Below are 20,125 nucleotides of genomic sequence, written 5' to 3' on the forward strand. Positions count from 1 at the left end.
AAAGGGGGTAGGTCTGGCTGAATTCTCATCTCTGGAAGATCAGCCATCTTTTGTCCCAGAAGACATCCATTGTAGCGCCTACAAAAGCCACACTCAGTAATAATTTTCCGGACGACCGCATTCGCCTTAGTAATCCAGAATTTCTTCCTTACTGATGACAATGTGTGAGCATGTCCAGCATGCCCCAAACTCTGATGCACATATTTGAGGATGAGTGTTGCCACATGCTGCTCTTTGGAGAGGATAATGGGATGTTTAACTTCCTCAGGCATTGCTCCCCTACTCAGCCTCCCTCCAACCCTCAATAGACCATCAACCAAGACAGGGTCCAGCCTATATATTGGGCTCTTACGACTCACCGCTGCATTCTTAGAGGACAATGAAGCAATCTCCTCCTCAAATTGTTTCTGTTGGCAATATTTAATCACTGCAGCCTCTGCTTCTGACAAGTCATCTACAGTCAGGGTTTTACTCCTAGGCGTCACAATGAACCCTTTCCCATCAGTCTGCCTTGAACTGGATCGACAATTTTCCTTCGACTGGATTACCAAAGGCCCCTTCAGCTGTTTTCTCCAGCGAGCCTTTTCCAACAACACTACTTTCAAATGGAGAAACCCAGCGACTGTCCTCTTGAGCTTAATCCAGTCAGAAAAGTAGCTAACGAGCTTATCAGTGGGCTTGACTAAGTAACACATATTGATCGCATTTGTGGTGGCCTCTTTTCTCACCTCTTGGTCATCAGGATTCAATGAAGCATCCAGGGCAGTATTAGGCCAGTTCTCATCCTGCTCCCACAAAAATGTAGGACCTTCCCACCACCTACTGGTCTGTAGAAAGTCTACAACCATCAACCCCCTCGATGCATCATCAGCCGGATTGTCCTTGGAGCAGACATGCCTCCATTGCCAGGGTTCTGATGCCTCTCGGATGGTTGAAATTCTATTAGCCACGAATGTGTGAAACCGTCTATCCTCATTCTTGATGTACTTTATGACGGAAGTACTATCTGTCCAAAAGACAGAATCTTCCAACCTAAAATTTAGTCTACACATACAGCAAGAACTGCTGCTGTTAACTCCAGTCGTGGAATAGTGATGGCCTTCAATGGTCTCACCCTAGCCTTGCCGAGAAGAAAGGAGACATGGATGTGACGTTGCTGGTTCAACATCCTCAAGTATGTAACAGTCCCATATCCAGCTTCACTGGCGTCAGCGAAGTGATGCAGCTGGGCTTGGGCAACCTCACCAAAGTCCACTGGCTTGACGCATCTTGGTACCTCCAAAGCATTGAGCTGGTCAAGGTCTTCCAACCATATTTTCCATTGCTTTAAGATGTCAGATGGTAAGGCATCATCCCATGCACATCTTCTTCGACATAATTCCTGCTGCATCACCTTTGCAGGCAGTGTTACTGGTACCAGGAAGCCTAGGGGGTCATACACTGAGCAGATGGTTGACAGCATACCACGTCTGGTAAGTGGCCGTTGACTTACTTCGATCTTAAATTTGAAGGAGTCGGTTTCTACAGACCACAATAGACCCAGAGCTCTTTCCACTGGCAGCTTGTCCCGATCAAGATCCAATTCCTTTAAATCCTTAGCCCTATGCTCTGTAGCAATGGCATGCAAGACGGCGCGGCTGTTGCTAATCCACTTCTCCAAGACAAAACCTCCCTTCTGACACAGTAAAGTTAGGTCTTGGATCATCTGTATAGCATCCCCTTCAGTGGCAGAGCTCTTCAAAATGTCATCCACATAAAAGTTTTTCTTGACAGCTTGACATACATTGGCAGCAAACTCAAACTGATGATCATCGGCACATTTTCTCAGCGCATAGCTTGCACAACTAGGAGAGGACACAGCACCAAACAAGTGAACTGTCATCCTGTGCTCCATCAAGTCCTGGGTAACATCTCCGTTTGGCCACCAGAGAAAACGGAGAAAGTCACGATCTTCTTCTGCAACTTTTACCTGGTGGACCATGGCTTTTATATCACCCATGAATGCTACAGGTTCCTCTCTGAAACGAAACAGGACCCCAAGCAGCGAGCTGGTGAGGTTAGGGCCCTGAAGCAGCTCCTTATTCAAGGATGCTCCTTGAAAAGTGGCTCCACAATCGAACACAACCCGAAGTGTTCCTTTCCTTGGGTGATGTACCGCATGGTGAGGGATGTACCACACTCTTCCAGGCTCACCCTGAAGCTTCTGCTGGGGCACAAGTTCTGCATAGGTGTTATCGATAAGGCCATTCACATACTGTGCGTACTCCTGGTGCAAGCTGTCATTACTCAAGAACTTTCTTCTTAAGCCCTGCATCCTTTGCTTCACCACAACCAGGTTATTAGGCAGAGAAACATCCTTTTTTTTGAAGGGTAACTTTAAACAGTACCCTCCATCTTGCAGTACTGCTGAATCCATGATCTCTATAAATCTGATGTCATCTCGAGACATTTCCTTTTCCTCTGCAGCCTTCTCACTGAAGTCATGGTTGTATTAACTGACAAGCATATCTTCGAGCCTTTGCAGAGAAATGTGGTTCACTGTGGCTGAGGATAATGATGCATCACTGTTTCCACTCAGTGGGCCATTAACCACCCATCCCAGCACTGTCCTAATAGCGTACGGGCCATTCTGGCCACTATTTATGACCTCCCCAGGGTTCTAATACCTTGGGTGCGTTAGTTCCAATTAACAGGTCAACATCTGCCTTCACACTTGGGATGCACACACTTGATAGATGAGGCCACTTAGCCAGATCCTCCGGCCGGATCATATTATCCACTGTGACTGGCATTTCTTTCTGTGTAAATACTTCAGGAAGGATATAATAATCATTACCGTCCAAATTAGACACCTCCAGACCTGACAAAGAGAATGCTGAAACGACCCTTTCTTGCCCCATTGTGCCCAACATGAAACTTGTTGCTTTGCCTGTGATGTTCAACTTCCGCATCAGGTTTTCAGAGCAGAATGTGGCTGAACTTCCCGGATCTAAAAAAGCATAGGTTGTAATTACCTGGCTTCCCTTCGCCGACTTCACTTTAACAGGAAGGATGGCTAACACACTTACCGGCCCCTATATGTCTGCATGTTTGAGGAGAGGACTGTTGCTGGCCAGGTGAAGCTGTTAACTGTTCCTGAGTCACTTGTCTTTTAATATGTAGTACAGTAGGGTGAGATTGTCCACAAATTTTACATGCCAAGCGATCCTCACAGTCCCTGCTCATGTGACCGGCACGTAAACATGCAAAACAAACTCCCTTTTGTCTCAGGAAGAGGATCTTCTCCTTATGCATTTTACCTTTAAACTGCTTACACTCCTCCACAAGATGGCGACGATCACACCAAAGGCACTTAGCTTCCTCAGTGTGCTCTATACCCAATGGCTGCTCCTTTGCGTCCTCAAACAACTCTTCAGTCAAAGCAGCAGCAACAATGTTACCCCTTACATAGCTCCTGGGCTGTGAATTAAACCTTGAAGGAGGCTTTGGTAGCAAGGAAGTATGTGGATCCTGTATGTCGCCAAACAGAGGGTCCGAAAGGATTTTGATACGGCGTTCAATAAATTGGACCAAGTCATTAATGTGGGCTCGGTCATGGGACCGTTCCATGATGTCATAAGCTGTAGTTCTCCATTGCTCTCTCATTTTATATGGTAGCTTGGAGATAATGGTCCTCATATTGACTGGCATGTTCAGTTCCTGCACATAATGAAGCTCCCCCATTACATTGCAGCAACCACGTAAAAACAAGGAATAGTCTTGCAGTCTCTCAAAATCTCTCAAATCTCTCAAAGTCTCTCAAATCCTCAGCCTTAACCACTTACCAGGCCAATGCCATTTTCATATAAGCTATGGTGACCTTATATGGATTGCCAAAGTGTTCCTTAAGAAGACCTTTCGCCACTTTGTAGCCGTGGTCAGGTGCCATATGCTGACAGCTACGCACTAGCTCTTGTGGCTGTCCTCTAGTGAACTGCTCTAAATAATAAAGACAGTCTGCACTTCCAGCTTTGCTTTCCACACCTTGTTCAAAGGCTCTAGTGAACGGTCTTAATTTGAAGAGGGTCCCCATCAAACACAGGAACCTCTCTTAATGGCAGGGATGAGATATGTTGTTGGCGAACCAGGGTAGCGGTAATGTCATTTTGTCTTTGTAAAATGGCCAGTAGATCTGAGGAACGAGTTCCATTGGCTGACTGGTCCGTGAAAAACCTTTGCTGATTGTGTTCTTGCACGGTTGTCACCTGCTGCTGATACTCAGCTGGTTCCAATGTTCTTTGCTGTAGCTCACGTGGATCGTACTGATGTTTAGAGGCCTCCTTACACCACAGCTCAGTTTGCCTTTTGAGCACCTCTGGTGACAGCGGGTTGTTAGGTGGTGACGGTCCTTTTGCAGAGATATGTTGTGTTAGCTTTGATAATCGAGGTTGAAATTCCTTTGTTGTAGGATTTAAGACACTTTTTGTTTGCATTTTCCTTTTTTCCTTTTCCACATAGGAATTCATGCCATTTGAAGATACTGCTGAACAACCTTTCTGATCAGCGGCCTGTAACAAAGACAACTTAGCAGCAGATGCAGCCAACTCTACATCTACAACAAGCTGCTCCCTTCTCCTCCTCAGTTGCTGTTCCTGCTCCTCAAGGGCATGTCTTTCCTTCAAAGCTGCAGCTCTAGCCACAAGTGCAGCTCTCTCCGCCTCAGCCTTTATCCTAGCTGAGGAAGTGCTAGATCTTCCACTGCTAACAGTTTTATGTGACCGTTTGCTGCTGATATTAGACACACTGTCGTTTTAATTGACACCATCCCCACCCTTGCCATTTTCATGCACAGCTTTAAAACCCACATTTGTTTTAGGCCTCCCATGACCACTTACATTTAAACCAGCATCAAACATTTCAGGTGACTCAGTTGACAAAGCAACATTACCCTTTTTAGAACACCTTGTAACAAAGCCCTTTGTTTCAGACATAACATCATTATTAGCTATCATCTTTGCTTTAAATCACACTTCATGTTTTTCCTTTTCATCAACAGGCAATAAACTCAACAAAGACTCATGAATACGCTTTGCATCATTACATGTTTCTATCAGTTCCTTCAAAGCATTTTGTAACTGTGGTTTTTGATTTTTTAAATCTTGCATTGATTTTCTAATTATGCTGGCGTTATCCAATTTAGACTTTCTATCTGCTTGCAACATAATTAGTTTATCAACAAGCGATTCTGCATGTTTGGAGTCCTTGTGATCACCAACATTACCACTGCTGAGTTTACTAACAGCTTGCATTGCAGTCTGTTCAATCGCGGGAGATTTAAATCCATGTTAACCAATCAATCAAACGATTCGCTTTTAAGTCCGTAGGTCTAACACAAAGTTCACAAAGTCATGAAAAAGTCTCCAGTCAATCTGGCGGTATTTATCAGGTGTTTTTTTTTTTTAGTTTTTTTATTATACCCGGGTATATGTGTGCACACAATTTAAAATGGCCATTAAGGATAGTAGCATTACAAATACCTCTTTCGTTGGGCGCCGTACCGTCATCAGATGGTCCCTTGTGATGTTACTCCGTGGTCTGATTTCAATATCAAACCAACACCCTGTCACCAGAAAGCCCACAAAATATCCAAACAATAATCCACAAGAAAACCGAAGGCTGGTCGGCTGCTCTCAATTCCATGCATGCATACCGAAGACTCCGACGTTTGTAAACAAAGTCCGAACTAATGCGGGGTTTTTGACTAATGTTAAGGAGTTCGTTTTGGTTTCGAACTACTTAGATGTCTGAGCCCGGAGAAGCCGTGATTGACACACTATGTTACTATGCTCACTTGATTGCCCTGTGCTAAACCATAAACGTATAGACTAATGTTGACGTTGAAATCCAAAGTGGTCCATTTATTTTAATACAGCATTGTCTATAGCAGTTTCCATCAGTGTAACAATACAAAGCGCAGCGCGCAAGCGGTCGAGAACCCTTTGCCCTTCCGGGTAAAACACCTGTAGACAACATTGTATCTGCTGCCTTTATACCTGAGGCCAAGTTACAAACATGCGCCACCCAGTGTTAAACAAAGAAATTACAACCCAAATACAAAGCGGCATTTGGCTCTAACAGGGCTCATGGAACAAGGCTTTAAATGGCGCGGTTCAAAATATAAATACAGCAATATATTGTGATGCATTCCTTGCTGATTCGCGTATCGATATGCATGGTTATTGATACAGCAGCAAATGCTTTGATGCAGTTTTGAAAAAGAAACAATAGAAAAGACAATTTTAAGTTTAAAATAATAATAGCTCTGGGATTAGAAACTGAAATGTCTTAAATTGTCCCAACCTGATGGCTTTTTCTTCTCTGTTCTACAGAATAATTAAGAACAGCTGTTATAGTAAAAACTATAGAAAACACTTGTGCCTTTTACATTTTCCTCTTTCTCACCAGCCTCTGTCTCCTGGCTTGCTGTTACCTGCTCTCTTTCTGTCACTTGTGCCTCTACATTTCCTGCTTTTTCTTCCTCTATCTACATCTCCTTATTTGATCTATTACTTTCCACTCTCTGTCCATCTAGGAACAAGGCTCAATTTACTATTTCAGCATTAATGTATCATTTTAACCATCACTACTACTCTTGCACCTAATCAATAAGTCCACCTTAAATATTGATACAAAACATTAAAAAACTGATACACTGGAATATAGTGATTAATATTATTATTACTGTAGTAGTTGTTATTGTCTAAAATTGAACACCTTTGCAATGTAAAGAAATGACAGGCTACTTTTGTTATTCATATCCTTCACACTGCACTTTGAAGTCAGGTATATTATGCATTTTTTTTTGACATTGATGTGTATGATAATTACTTTTAAGGCACTCAACGTGTTAAAAAATAAATAAGTACTGTAATATAATAAAAGTTTAGTCAAATAACATAAAAAAGACCAGACCCCTCGATGCCTGTGAAACTTTTCTCCCTCAAACAGCATGCTAGTGTTACTTCTACACTACAGGCTACACACAGCAACATATCTGCATGTTCTCACATCAAATCATTCTTGTAAAATAATAATAAGTAAATAAACATCAAAATCACTTTGCTGAGAATGAAACAGCTCTTACCAGCTGTCACGGTGTTGAAAATATCCTTTAGCCATTAAAAAATATGCATGCGGCGTGAGGAATCATCCCGGTCAGGTGAAAGGTCATCATGTTGGTCATTTTATTTACGGCTAAATTATTATTACTAAATTGTACTTATATTATGATTGGGCGTGGGCAGGCATTCACAAAAGGGTATGTTATTACAAAAAAAAATTCGAGGAAATTTTGCTTTGACAAAAGGCCACTTAAGGGGCAAAGGAGCAGGTGCTCAAGTGAACTGGTTCTTTCGGACATTTCGATCAAATAAACCAGTTGAAAAAAAAAAACGGTTCACCTTTTCTTTTGCGCTTGATGTAATGTCATTAGCGATGACTGCCCTGCATTCAAGCCTTCAGTTTACCCGCGCTTATAACATAAGCACAGAATCAGTTCAGAATCAATCACCAAAAGAATCAGTTCGGTTCGGACGAGCTGTGTGTCCGTCTGCTTCACACTGAATCACATATGCACAGTATCATCAGCTCCTCGGTTCTCGAATCAGACGCGTCTGACAGAAACGGTTCTCAGTTCAGTATAGGCAAGGCAAGGCAAGGTAAGTTTATTTATATAGCACATTTTGTACACAATGGTAATTCAAAGTGGTTTACATAAAAGAAAGTAAAATAATAATGAAGAAAAATAATAACAAGAATAAAACAAGCAATTGTAAAACTTTTAAAATGTACTTATTTAAAATGAATTAAAAACAGTTATAAAATGATTTTACATAAAATAAAGAAACAGTGAAAATATTGCAGTGCAAATAAAAACAGTGCAATCAGTTCGGACATTGCACAGTGCTCATTCAATAAATGCACAGCTAAACAGATGAGTTTTAGGTCTAGATTTAAATGTGACTAGTGTTTTAGCACATCTGATCTTTTCTGGAAGCTTATTCCAACTGCGGGCAGCATAGTAACTAAAGGAGGACTCCCTTTGTTTTGTGTGAACCCTTGGTATTTCTAACTGACTCGATCCTAGTGATCTGAGTGGTCTGTTAGGCTTATGTTCAGTGAGCATGTCTGAAATATATTTCGGTCCTAGGTCATTTAGTGACTTATATACGAGTAAAAGTACTTTCAAATCAATCCTAAATGTAACTGGAAGCCAGTGTAAGGACCTGAGGAGTGGTGTGATATGCTCAGATTTTCTGGTTCTAGTCAGAATCCTGGCAGCAGCGATCTGGATGAGTTGCAGCTGTCTAATGGTCTTTTTGGGAAGGCCGGTGTGGAGCCTATTACAATAGTCCACCCTGCTGGTGATAAAGGCATGAACAAGTTTCTCAAAGTCTCCAAGCTGGAAACAAAAGATCTAATTCTTGCAATGTTTTCTAAATGATAGTATGCTGATTTAGTTACTGCTTTGACATGACTACTGAAACTAAGGTCTGTCTCCAGAATCACACCAAGATTCCTGACTTGATTTTTTGTTGTTTGACCCCTAGAGTCAAAGTATGAATTCACCTTGAACACTTCATATTTGATTCCAAATGCAATGACTTCAGATTTTTCCTTGTTTATCTGAAGAAAGTTCTGGCACATCCAATTATTAATTTCATCAATGCATTGGCAGAGGGAGTCAATTGGGCTGTAGTCATTTGGCGATAGGGCTAGGTAAATCTGGGTATCATCAGCATAGCTGTGATAGGCAATTTGTTTTTTTCTCATTATTTGACTTAGTGGGAGCATATACAGGCTAAACAAGAGTGGTGCAAGAATTGACCCTTGTGGGACTCCGTATGTCATGGACGTCCACTTAGACTTATGCTCTCCTATACTCACATAATAGCCTCTCCCTTCTAAGTATGATCTGAACCATTTGAGTACCATTCCAGAAAGCCAGACCAAGTTTTCTAGTCTCTGTAGAAGTATGTTATGATCGACAATTAATTTTGGCTATAAAAGGAAGATTAGATATTGGTCTAAAATTGCTCAAAATGGTGTTATCAAGATTGCTCTTTTTCAGGAGGGGCTTAACAACTGCAATTTTTAAGGAGTTTGGAAATGTCCCAGAAAGAAGTGAGGTGTTCACCATTTCTAAAAGATCTGCTTCTAAGCAGTTAAGCACATTTTTTAAAAAAGTGTGTCAAGGTAGCAGGTTGACGATTTTAGGTGCTGCACTATGTCTTCCAGAATTTTGCTATCAATTGCTTCAAAAATAGACATAGTATCTTTTTGATATTGTGGCCTTATCTGTCTGACCTCTGCATTACTTGAGGATGTGCTAATCGCCTTCCTGATATTGATGATCTTCTCAGAAAAGAAGGATGCAAACTCATTGCATTTGCTGTCTGAGAGCATTTCACTGGGAATCTGACTTGGGGGGTTTGTCAGTCTCTCAACTGTGGCAAAACGAGTGCGAGTGTTATTTAAGTTACTGTTTATAAGGTTTGAGAAGAAATTCTGTCTAGCTGTGGCTAGTTTCACATTAAAAGCATAAAGGCCGTCTTTATAGATGCTATAGTGAATTTCAAGTTTTGTCTTCCACCACATCCGCTCTGCTTTTCTGCATTGTCTTTTCATAGTCTGAACTGCTGTTGATCTTCTCCAAACTGATTTATGTCTGTTTGTTTTCTTATAGACTATTATTGGAGCAATATCATCAATAAAACTCTTAACTTTTGAGTTAAAGGAATCAAGGAGAATATCAACAGAGTCTGCAGAAATTCTTGGTGTTAAAGATATAGCCTCCATAAATAGTACACTTGTGTTCTCGTTAATGCATCTCCTCCTGACAGAGACCGATCTAGATTCAATTGTAGCAGACATCAAAATATCAAAGAAAATACAGAAGTGATCAGATAGTGTTATGTCCTTATTAACAATGGATGAAATGTTTAGACCCCTACTGATGATTAAGTCTAGATTGTGTCCACCTTTGTGTGTGGGTCCATGCACATGCTGAATCAGGTCAAAAGTGTTTAGAACCGTTATCATTTCTTTTGTAGTTTTGTTTTCTGCAGTGTCTATGTGAATATTAAAATCCCCTGCAATTGCAAAACAGTCAAACTCTGAGGAAATCATTATTAACATTTCTGTGACCTCTTCAACAAAGGCTGGAGAGTATTTTGGAGGCCGGTAAATAATAATAAACAGAATGCGTGGAGCACTTTTCAGCACAATCCCTAGATATCCAAAAGACAAGTACTGACCAAATGACACTTGCTTGCATTGATTGACATCTTTAAATAGAGCAGCTACACCCCCACCTCTCCTAAAAGTCCTGCAAACTGTTGCATTGCAGCTGTCTTCAAGCCATGTTTCGTTTAGAAACATAAAATCCAGATTGTTTGTAGTTATAAAGTCATTGATTAGAAATGATTTATTTTTTAGTGAACGAATGTTTAAAGATGCTAACTTGATGGCTGTGCTTTGTGTCTTCATATCAATTTTAGTTTGATGCATAATAGGCTGCAGATTAGATGAGTCGGCCCTTCGGCTTGAGATGGCCTTAGACTTTCTATCAAGTGATAAAACTGAAATAGAGAAAGCTACAGGCACACTGGGTTCCTGGGTTCAGAAGGCATTTGTGAATGTTGCTGTTATTATAGCGGGGACCCGACACATATCACTGAGAGCTGCTATCAGTTGTTTTTGGTTCACCTTCAGCAGATAGAGGGTTTGGGCCCTGGCGTTGTGGCAGTGGTCGAAGAGCTCTTGCATGAGCAGGGACCACAGGCTTTGGTGGTTTTGGGGCCTGCTGTTTTTTTTGTTGATATCTGTGGGCTTGCAGCAAATGAGTGAGAGAGTTTAGTCCCAACATACACCAATTCCTCCATTTTCTGTGAGAAGCACATAAGTGGAGATGCTGGAGAAAGAGATAATGTGTCTGGTGAGATGGGCTGTGGTCTCTGGTGTTTCTGTTGGCTGTGAAATGTTGTACTAGCTTCCCTGGCTGTTTTCCAAAAAGTCGTCCTTGGGTGGTGAATCTAGTAGCTGTTTTGATACATCACAGTCAGTCTGTGAGGAGCTCTGTGGGCATGGCTCAACCGGGATAGTGTCTATCAGCAGGGATTGTTTTGTCTGCATGGTGTTATCAGTGTCCTTGTGGGATATGTCAACCACATGATGACTCGGACCCGGTGTGTGTGTGCTGAATGGATTGACAAATTCGGCTGAAGGATGACGGAGGGAAAAGTAGATATTGTCCTTAAACACTCTAGCACCAAGTTTGTTTGGGTGGAGGCCATCTGGTTTAAACAGTTGTCTATGGCCCCAGAAAAGATTGAAGTTGTCAATGAAATTCACTCCTTTTATATTACAAGATCTTTGTAGCCATGTGTTCATCCCAAGCAACCGTGAAAACATATTTGTTCCACGTGCTGGGAGTGGTCCACTGATGAACGACTGAACTTTGAGTCTTTGAAGTTTTACAAAGAGTTCACTGAAGTCCTTCTTAAGGAGTTCTGACTGCTCTTTCCGAATATCATTCTTCCCCACATGGATGATGATTCGATTTGCAGTCTTGTGCTTCATCAGAATGTTCTGAAGTTCCTTGTTCACATCAGAGACCATTGCTTGAGGAAGGCAGCGTGTTGTTGTAGTCCTGCTACGGATGTTTCTGATAACAGAGTCACCCATTATCAGAGTCCATTCTGTTTGAATGTAGGCAGTTGTTTTCCCGTCTCTGGAATGTAAGCTGCTGGCAGTGGGATGCAAAGTTTTCTTTTTGTAGTATTATTCCAGTCCCAAAGAGTTAAGAGTTTTAGCGTTTGTGCCAAAAAATCTGTTGATGTAGAAATCTTAGAAAAATCAGAGAAAAGTACAGAAATAAGAAGCAAAGCACAGAGCAGTAAGCTAGAACATTCGAACGGTAGCAAAGCCGGAAGCAAAGCGTCATCACATACACAGCTGTTCCCCATTTGTTCACTAGTACAGTGCCGCTGCTAGCCATTTTGGAGCCCTAAGCATAATTCCTTTATGATGCCCCCCACCCCGACCCGGAGAAGAAAAAAAAAACTTTTGTTTTTGCCAGTTTAACTTTTTATTACCAAACAAAACTCAATACCAATAACACACAATAGTAGCATCACAGTATAAAACTTAAGAACACTAAAAAGAGAAAGTAAAATCTTCACAGCTTTGCTGACTTTGTAAACAATAAACAGAATTATCAAAATAATCCAGACTTTTTTTTTTTTGGTGCAAATTCAATGTCACTTTAAATAAATTAAATGAAATAATCATCAATAAGTACAAACAAGAATAGTCAGTCTTCTTAAATAAAACAAAGATTTAGGGGACTTAAAGTCACAACTTTCCTTACTTTGTAAACACAGTAGGCTATGTAGAACAACTAAAAACACACATTCACACACATTTACACAAGTGAAGTGCAAAATCTTCTTAGACAAAATGTTGTCAAAATAAACCAAAGACATACATTTTGAGGGAGCCATAATGCTATTCTGTATGGATCAAGCATTTCCACCAGTTTTGGGAGGCTCTATAGAACCACACGTCTGCATTTCCTCGCTGCAAAATCACTAATTAGGTCATCATATGAAATGTGAGCAACTCCAAGGCAGTTGTCTGTGGGGACAGTTGAGGAAGGTTGATGATTTCCTGAACCATTTCAAGTCCATCAATATCAGAATTTCACGCTCTTGCAGTGACATCAAAGCTGAGTCCACAACACTATTGAAAAATGTTACTTCAAGCCTTTTGAGGGCATCACTGAAGGGCTCGTCAGCAGTCTCATATGCAAACTGCCTTTTTGTGTTCCTGAGCCTTTCCTCCTTGAGCTCTGGCTCTATGTTCATGGCCTCACAAAGCTCCTTGGCAGATGACACTGCCTCAGAAAATCCAGAGTGCCTGTATCTGGAGAGGGAGGTTTTAGCATTGTCAATGAGCCTGACAGCAATGTCAAGCTAAGCTGCATTGAACTAGTCTGCAGAAGCTTGTTTACTTGGTTTGTGGTCGTAAGAATTTCACACCAGACAACAGAACAGATCAGAAATCTAAAAGATGCCACCTCTTCTGCCAGGGCTTGAGCCTCTATTTTTGCGACCGAGTCATTGACAGTTTGCCTAGCCTCGATGAGCGCATTTCTGATTTCTTTAGTTTGGCTTCTGGCAGCTGTGACACTCTTAAGCCTGCTTTCCCACCTCACATAACTCCATGATTTCACAGTCAGGTTGACATGTTTTTTCAAGATGCTCCATCGCTGTGTAGCTCCTGAGAAGAAACAAAATAACTTCTGCAAATAGCCAAAATAGCCAGTGGCATCCCTGGACGACTTAGCAGCATCAGCTATGACAAGATTAATCGAATGAGCTGCGCAAGGAACAAACAACGCCCTCGAATTAAGTTGAAGCAGTCGGGCCTGAACTCCTTGTTTTTTCCCCTTCATGTTTGCTCCATTGTCGTAAGCCTGTCCGCGGCAATTAGCAAACGGAATGCTGAGTTCCTTCAACTTGTCTAGAAGGACAGTAGACAGGTTTAGGCCAGTTGTTTCAACCACCTCCATATAACCAAGGAAATACTCCTTGATATTTGGCTTTGGTACCAAATCAACAATTCGCACGATGAGGGACATTTGTTCCTTCTGGCTTATATCAGGTGTACAGTCAAGAATAATGGAGAAATATTTCGCTTCCTGAATCTGTGTCTGGATTGTTTGTAATGTTTTGGTGGAGATGATCTGGATCAGTTCATTTTGTGTCTGCTGTCCGAGATAATGCGTTCGGGAGCTTTCATCAGTTATCTTGGTCAGGTGGTTCTCCATCACGGGATCAAAACTGGCTAAAAGCTCCACTTCCTTTAAGATGTTGCCATTGTCTGGCTTATACAGACACTGTGAAGAGCCTCTAAATGACAAATTCCTTGAGGCAAGAGATAGCAATGTTAGTGCCTGGTGGTCTATTGTCATATTTGTCTGTAAACGCATTTCCAGTTCTCTCCATTTAAACATGCACCGGGCATGGTCTGAGCTACATTCATGACTCCTCAAACTACTGTTTATGTTGGACCAGTCGCTGTGGCCCTCTGCAGTCAGCTTTATAGCTTTCAAACTGAAAAGCTTACACGCAAAACAGAACACAGCATTGTTCTGTTGTGAGTAAACAAGCCAACTTCTCATGATTTTCTCTCCATTTGAGAGTGTTTTGAATTGTAGCCTACAATGAAACGCCCTGTCATCTAGTCCCTTTGGAAAATTAAAATCTGATGGGACTTTAAATGGGCCTCCTTGTACTATTTCAACACGATCTGCATCTAAAACCTTTTACGGCCAAAAAGCAGGATCAGTTGGAGGGGGCACACAGGTCTCTACATTGTCACCTGCTGATGGACTCTCAATGACAGGACTTGTGCTTTCAGAGGTGGTGGTTATTTTTTGTGTATCTGTCCCTAAGCTGCTGGATGAGGGTGGCTGATCAGGGATTGGTCCTATTGTGGAGTCTACAGACCTGCTGTCCGGCTGGGGTTGATGTGTTCCTGAACTGCTTGTACATGGCTGCTCCTCCTGCTCGTCATCTGTATCTTCTTGGCCTTGTGCTCCTCCTCGTGCATATCTCAGCATTGTCCCTGCAATAATTTAGAAATATGAAGAAAAAGGATCAGTATAGAAAGAGATAAAATATTCAAACAAATAATCTTATACCAGAAAAATATTATAAACATTTATAACTGAAAGCATGGCAGCCAAGGAGTTCTCCCCCTTTATTCCTTATTTATCTATTATTTAAAAAAATCTGCGTTAGATTAAACTGAGAAGGGTCATAGGCATAGCACTTGCATTGTTGTCCTGTTAGTTTAACTGCTTCTATTGTTCTCATTTGTAAGTTGCTTTAGATAAAAGCATCTGCTAAGTTCATAAATAAATCTAAATCTAATCTAATATAAAGCATAATAGAATGAACACAACAATTGCACACAAATCAACAGTAATGATTGATGTTTGCTTTATATCATTCAAAATGCCATTTTATATTGTGTGTATATATATATATTTAACAGGAATTGTTAGCCTACCATGTGCACTGCACTGACGGCTAACTGTTAACGTTACTGAGAAAGTATTAACCACCGTCACGTCAAAATAAACCATAAACTACTGCTCAATATCTAAAGAAAGATAGTAAAAAAAAAAAAGTAACAGCTAGCTGGCGTCAGGTCAGTTATTTTTAAAATAGGTAATGTTTAACAGTAAAATCTCTATTTAGCTTGCACCAAAGTTGTAAGTTATAATAACATAGTTTGCTAATACTAACATTAACGTCAGCAAGTTCTGGTCTTTCTAGACTAGACTAGAGCAATTATTAAATATCTTTCTTGTTCCCCCTTTTTGTTACATATACAAGGCTAAAATGTGCCTAATATTTCTATAGGCTAATGAAATAATACCGGCATTTAAAAAAAAAATTCATTAGGCTATTTTTGGTGCCCCCTCAGCACTTGTGCATGATGCGCGTGGTGGTAGCGGCGGCGCTGCACTAGTATATAGTTTTGTCTCACACACCACTCTGCCTTCCTGGATTATTGTAATGTTGTGTGTGTGTGAGTATTTGAACAGGTGTGCAGAGTGAACCAGGTAATGAGTCCGGGAGCAAGGGAGAAACACAGGTGGAGCAACTAAACAGCAATGAGGTGACAAGGTGGGAGGGGTCAGAAGAGGACAGGAGAGAGCACATGGCACCAAACAAACACAACACTCACAGAAGACAGTGACAGAAAGACAGAAGACTGTGACAATTGGTTTCTCAGTGGGCTGACTACCGCATTCTGCTCTGGTTTATTTTCTTCCCAGAGGTGCATGAAGGGGTGACGAAGTCATAGACGGCCCATTTTATGGTCAGAAGTTCCCTCTTTTGACCTGTGGTTGATGTAGGAGCTGAGCCATCCCCTTTTGGTGACGAAAGTCACAGCGTGGCCCCTCAGGAAGGTGATGTTCACTCTGGTGGTCCAAAGGGCACTCTAGTTCGATCTGGCTGAGATCAGAGATGTACAGAATATCTTGCCCCAATGTGTTCCTCCAGCTGTTATGTCCTGGTCTCTCAGCCAGCTCATCACTATGGGCATCCTTCTCTGTCTTCCACGCCGATTCCGATCACCGCTGAGACATTGTCGAAGCTGGCGCATTGCACCCCATGCAGGAGAGTGGCACCCCTAGTGTCCTCCGAGAAGACGATGAAGCAGCCCTGACATGGGCAACCCGGAGATGTGTGTTACTGCTCTTCAGAAAGTAGTGTGGACAGTGCCACTCCTTCCCTTGGAAGAGAGGCCGGTGGATAATCCTTTGTTTCCTTTTCTTTTTGTTCCGCCACTGGTTCACATTTTCAAAGAAAGAGCCATTTGCTTTTCCTCCAGTTTGCAAAGCTCATAGGTTGACAGTGAGCAACGCACTGCTTCATCACCCTCAACCACGATGTCCCCATCTCCAGTGGCCAAGAGATCATGTTTCCGAGATGGATCTCTCCACTGGCCAGTCCCTCCGGGGACACAGGAAGATTTTCTGTCATGACTCCGAGCACAATGACTTTTGGGCCACCCAGCACAACTCAGAAACACTGCAGTATTGCAGGTATGTAGACTGTCCCTTTGGCGCAACTTAACAGAGTTTGGAAGTAAGGCTTGCGCTGCTCAACTCGTCCTGCTGGCTCATTCGGATGGTTCAACTCGGCCACATAATTCAATTTGCAAGACAACCTTCCAAGTTCAACGGGGTTCTCAAGATTTCAGTGGCAGTCCAAAACACCACTGTCTCGGGCAAGGAGATTGCTGTCTTATTAGTGAAGGATGCAATTGAGCCGTTCCCTCCAGCCAAGATGAGAAAGGGGTTTTACAGCCCTTACTTCATCATACCCAAGAAAAGCTGTGGCCTTCAACCTATCTTGGATCTGCGAGTCTTGAATTGGGCTCTCCTCTGTGCAGAGAATCTCTTAATCTCAGTGTGGAGTACGAGGGCACCTCTTACCAACGAATGTGCCCAATCTGTGCTGAACTGCCTAAACTGCCTGTGCTGAACTGTACACTCTACGCAAGTGTGCATTTTCCTCAATAAGCCTGCTCACACGAACACTGTGTAAGATCAGGGAGGACTAGGAAAAGGTCCTGCTGTTTGGGCCCTACTGGCCCACCTGAACCTGGTTTTCGGAACTCATTCTCTTTGCGAAAGCCCCTCCCTGGCACAGCCCCCTGAGGAAGGGACTTCCACGTGTGGCTCATGGAAGGGATGAGGGAGACCTAAGTGGTGAGTCTATGAAGTGGAGACTGTTCACAAACTGGTGTTTTTCTCACTGAGAAGACCCCCCTGAGATGTTCGATTAGGGTCATGCTTTCTTTCCTGCAAGAAAGGTATGAATGTAGGCTCTCAACCTCCACATTGGAAGTGTATGTTGCTGCAAGTACAGCACATCACGATGCAGTGGAGAGCACTGCTGTTTAAACTAGTGCCATATTCTGGCTTCCCAAATATAGCTGTAATGGGAGAGGGTTTAATTGGTGTCTTGATTAGTTCTGTAAGTTTTGAGCATGACCAAAACATATGTGAAAGACTGACTTGTTCTGTTCTGCACCTATCACATATTGTATATACTTTTGATGTAAATTTGGCCAGTTTTACCTTAGACCGCTGTAATTCCTTAACAGTTTTGAATTGAATGATAGTGTGACACATACAAATTGAAGAGTAATGCATCCTATCTAAAGCATATTGCCAGAACTTGATATTTGCACTTCAAGCTCATCTTGCAAATGTTATTTAAAAAAGTCAAAAATCTTGACTAACTGAATTCAGTATTGAGAACACCTTTCCAATATTTTTCTCTGAATGTGGTTTGAGTTCTAGTAAATTTTCTAAAGTACATTTAGGTGGTGATAATGGATATTTTTTTGAGCATGATAAAAAAAAATACGTAACTGGAAATACCTAAAGAAATGTGAATAAGGGATATCAAACTTGTGTTGAGTTGCTCAAAAGAAAGAAAGCATTGTCATACAGATCATGTAGTAAATTAAGCTATCTGAAAACTAGCATTTTAAAGGCCTCATTGGTTTGTGAGGGTGTTAACATATTGTTATTCATTATTGTTATCCATATGGCCCAGGAGCCTTATAATTTTGCAGAGAAAGCACTGCATCCTTAATCTCTTCAATAGAAAATGGTTTCTTTAGATTTCCTAACATTTTTGCCTACTGCAGGAATATTAATTAAAATGACTAAAGTAGGCTTTATATCAGTGGCGGTTCTACATTGAAATACACCCTGGGCGAGACCCCTTTCGAGCGCCCCCCAAACCCCCCCCCCCCCCCCCCCCCGCAACACACACACAAAAAAAACTAGCAAACAAAGTTCTGCACAAACAGCAATATTTTATTATAACAACTGTTTTCATATGATGTGAGATCATTGCATGCATGTTTCCAATTTGCCATTCCTGCACTTGTTAAATTGATGTTCCTCTTGGAGAACAATTTGCAGCAGAAGCAAAAGAGGCTGTTGTTCTTAATTGAAGAAATCAGCCAACTTCTTGCCATCTTTTCACCACTTACTAATGTCTTATTAAAATATTAGTGGTGGCAACTTCTCCCATTACTCTCATTCCTACGGAAAACAAAGCCAGGTGGCACTTTACTTGGTCCTCTGTGAACCAGCTCAGTCCGAATCCAGTCAGTCAGATGTGAGGGCCAGTGGGGCTCAGTGGGGGTTCAGCTCCAGGCATTTCTATCAGACAGCATATTGACATATTATTCAAAACACATAGCAGTGAAAAAACACAGTCCTACTCATAAATTATCAGAAATATTAAAATTACATTAAATTGCAGTTGTCTTGTAGCCCACACACACACACATACACACACACACGATATGCACACCTGAAAGCTCATGCTGGGTAGAAGTAGAGGCAAAGAGGTCTTCATCCTCAATATCAGATATTTGTGGAGACATATGTGTAGCGGAGGAGGTGGTTGGCTCATCCTGACCAGTGGCAGAGGATGCTCCAAAATATTTTAGAAGTGCCCCTGAAATTGCAATTTAACTTCATTTGAAATCAAAAGACCATAGGATAATGTTTTATAAAGCTAAAACAGCCTAGGGTCAAATTAACTCAAAACATAATAGAAGGGTTACATAAACATGCTCTTACACACTAAATGTCTGTCATTACACGCTATATCCTCCTAGACCCGGAAAATAAAAACATTTATTTATTTCATTTTTCCCCCCATGTCATCACATTGTTTAGAGCATAGAAACAAATAGTAAAAAAAATACATTGAAATATATTTTATTCACGTTATGCTATGGTCACTGGGACTCAGTTGTTTAAAAAAATAAAATGACTTTAAATTATATGTATAGGCAAAAACAAAAACTTTTTGGGTTTCATGATATTTTTCAACCAAAATTTGTATATCAATCTAACTTTCATGGAGGTGCCATTAGGTTACTGCCTCAAATTATACGCATGACACACTTTTAGTTATGACTTGTAAAACTATACTTAGGAAACAATACTTAGCATACTGTGTAGCAAATAAAATGCCCTTGGTTATTTACAGGGCCTAATGTTAAACCAACTGATGGAAATGATAACTGAACTTTTAACAGTTTTATTGCAAAGCACAATATTATAAATTAGATCTCATGATTGAGTTGAAACCAAATTATTGTTGTATAAGCATAGCAAGCATCATAGCAAAAAGGTTAACAAAGAGTTATACCCACCACCAATTAACATTAGCCCTTCATTCATGAAATGGATACTGTAATCATACAGAGACAATAGTTGCATACCTATCTGTTGCTCGTTTCTCCTCTTCTTCTTTTCTTTTTTTTCGAAATTGGGCACCTGGCTTTGACCTTTTCTTCTCCATCTCTGTTTATTTGGCACTCGACAATAGTGATGGCCGATTCGTGAACGAATCGTTCAATTTAACCGGTTCTTCTTAGTGAACCGGTTGAACCAGTTCACCAAATCGAACTGAATCGTTTGAAACGGTTCACGTCTCCAATAAGCATAAATCCACAAATTACT

At 41.3% G+C, this 20,125-nt stretch overlaps 1 long non-coding RNA gene and 1 pseudogene across 2 annotated transcripts; one reads left to right on the forward strand and one right to left on the reverse strand.

The window, feature by feature from the left end:
- Nucleotides 1-20,125, forward strand: part of LOC127939429 (dual specificity protein phosphatase CDC14AB-like) — a 39,851-nt pseudogene that overhangs the window by 11,603 nt on the left and 8,123 nt on the right.
- On the reverse strand, nucleotides 18,437-19,879 carry LOC128026095 (uncharacterized). Of its 2 annotated transcripts, XR_008186340.1 has the most exons (3): nucleotides 19,235-19,833; nucleotides 18,963-19,109; nucleotides 18,437-18,808 (listed from the first exon to the last, which is right to left on the reverse strand). It is a non-coding gene; the product is annotated as an uncharacterized LOC128026095 (long non-coding RNA). The 2 variants fall into 2 exon arrangements; XR_008186339.1 differs by having other exon boundaries at nucleotides 18,963-19,879.

The sequence above is a fragment of the Carassius gibelio genome, chromosome A2, assembly GCF_023724105.1.
Source record: "Carassius gibelio isolate Cgi1373 ecotype wild population from Czech Republic chromosome A2, carGib1.2-hapl.c, whole genome shotgun sequence".
In the NCBI taxonomy this organism is placed as follows: Eukaryota; Metazoa; Chordata; class Actinopteri; order Cypriniformes; family Cyprinidae; genus Carassius; species Carassius gibelio.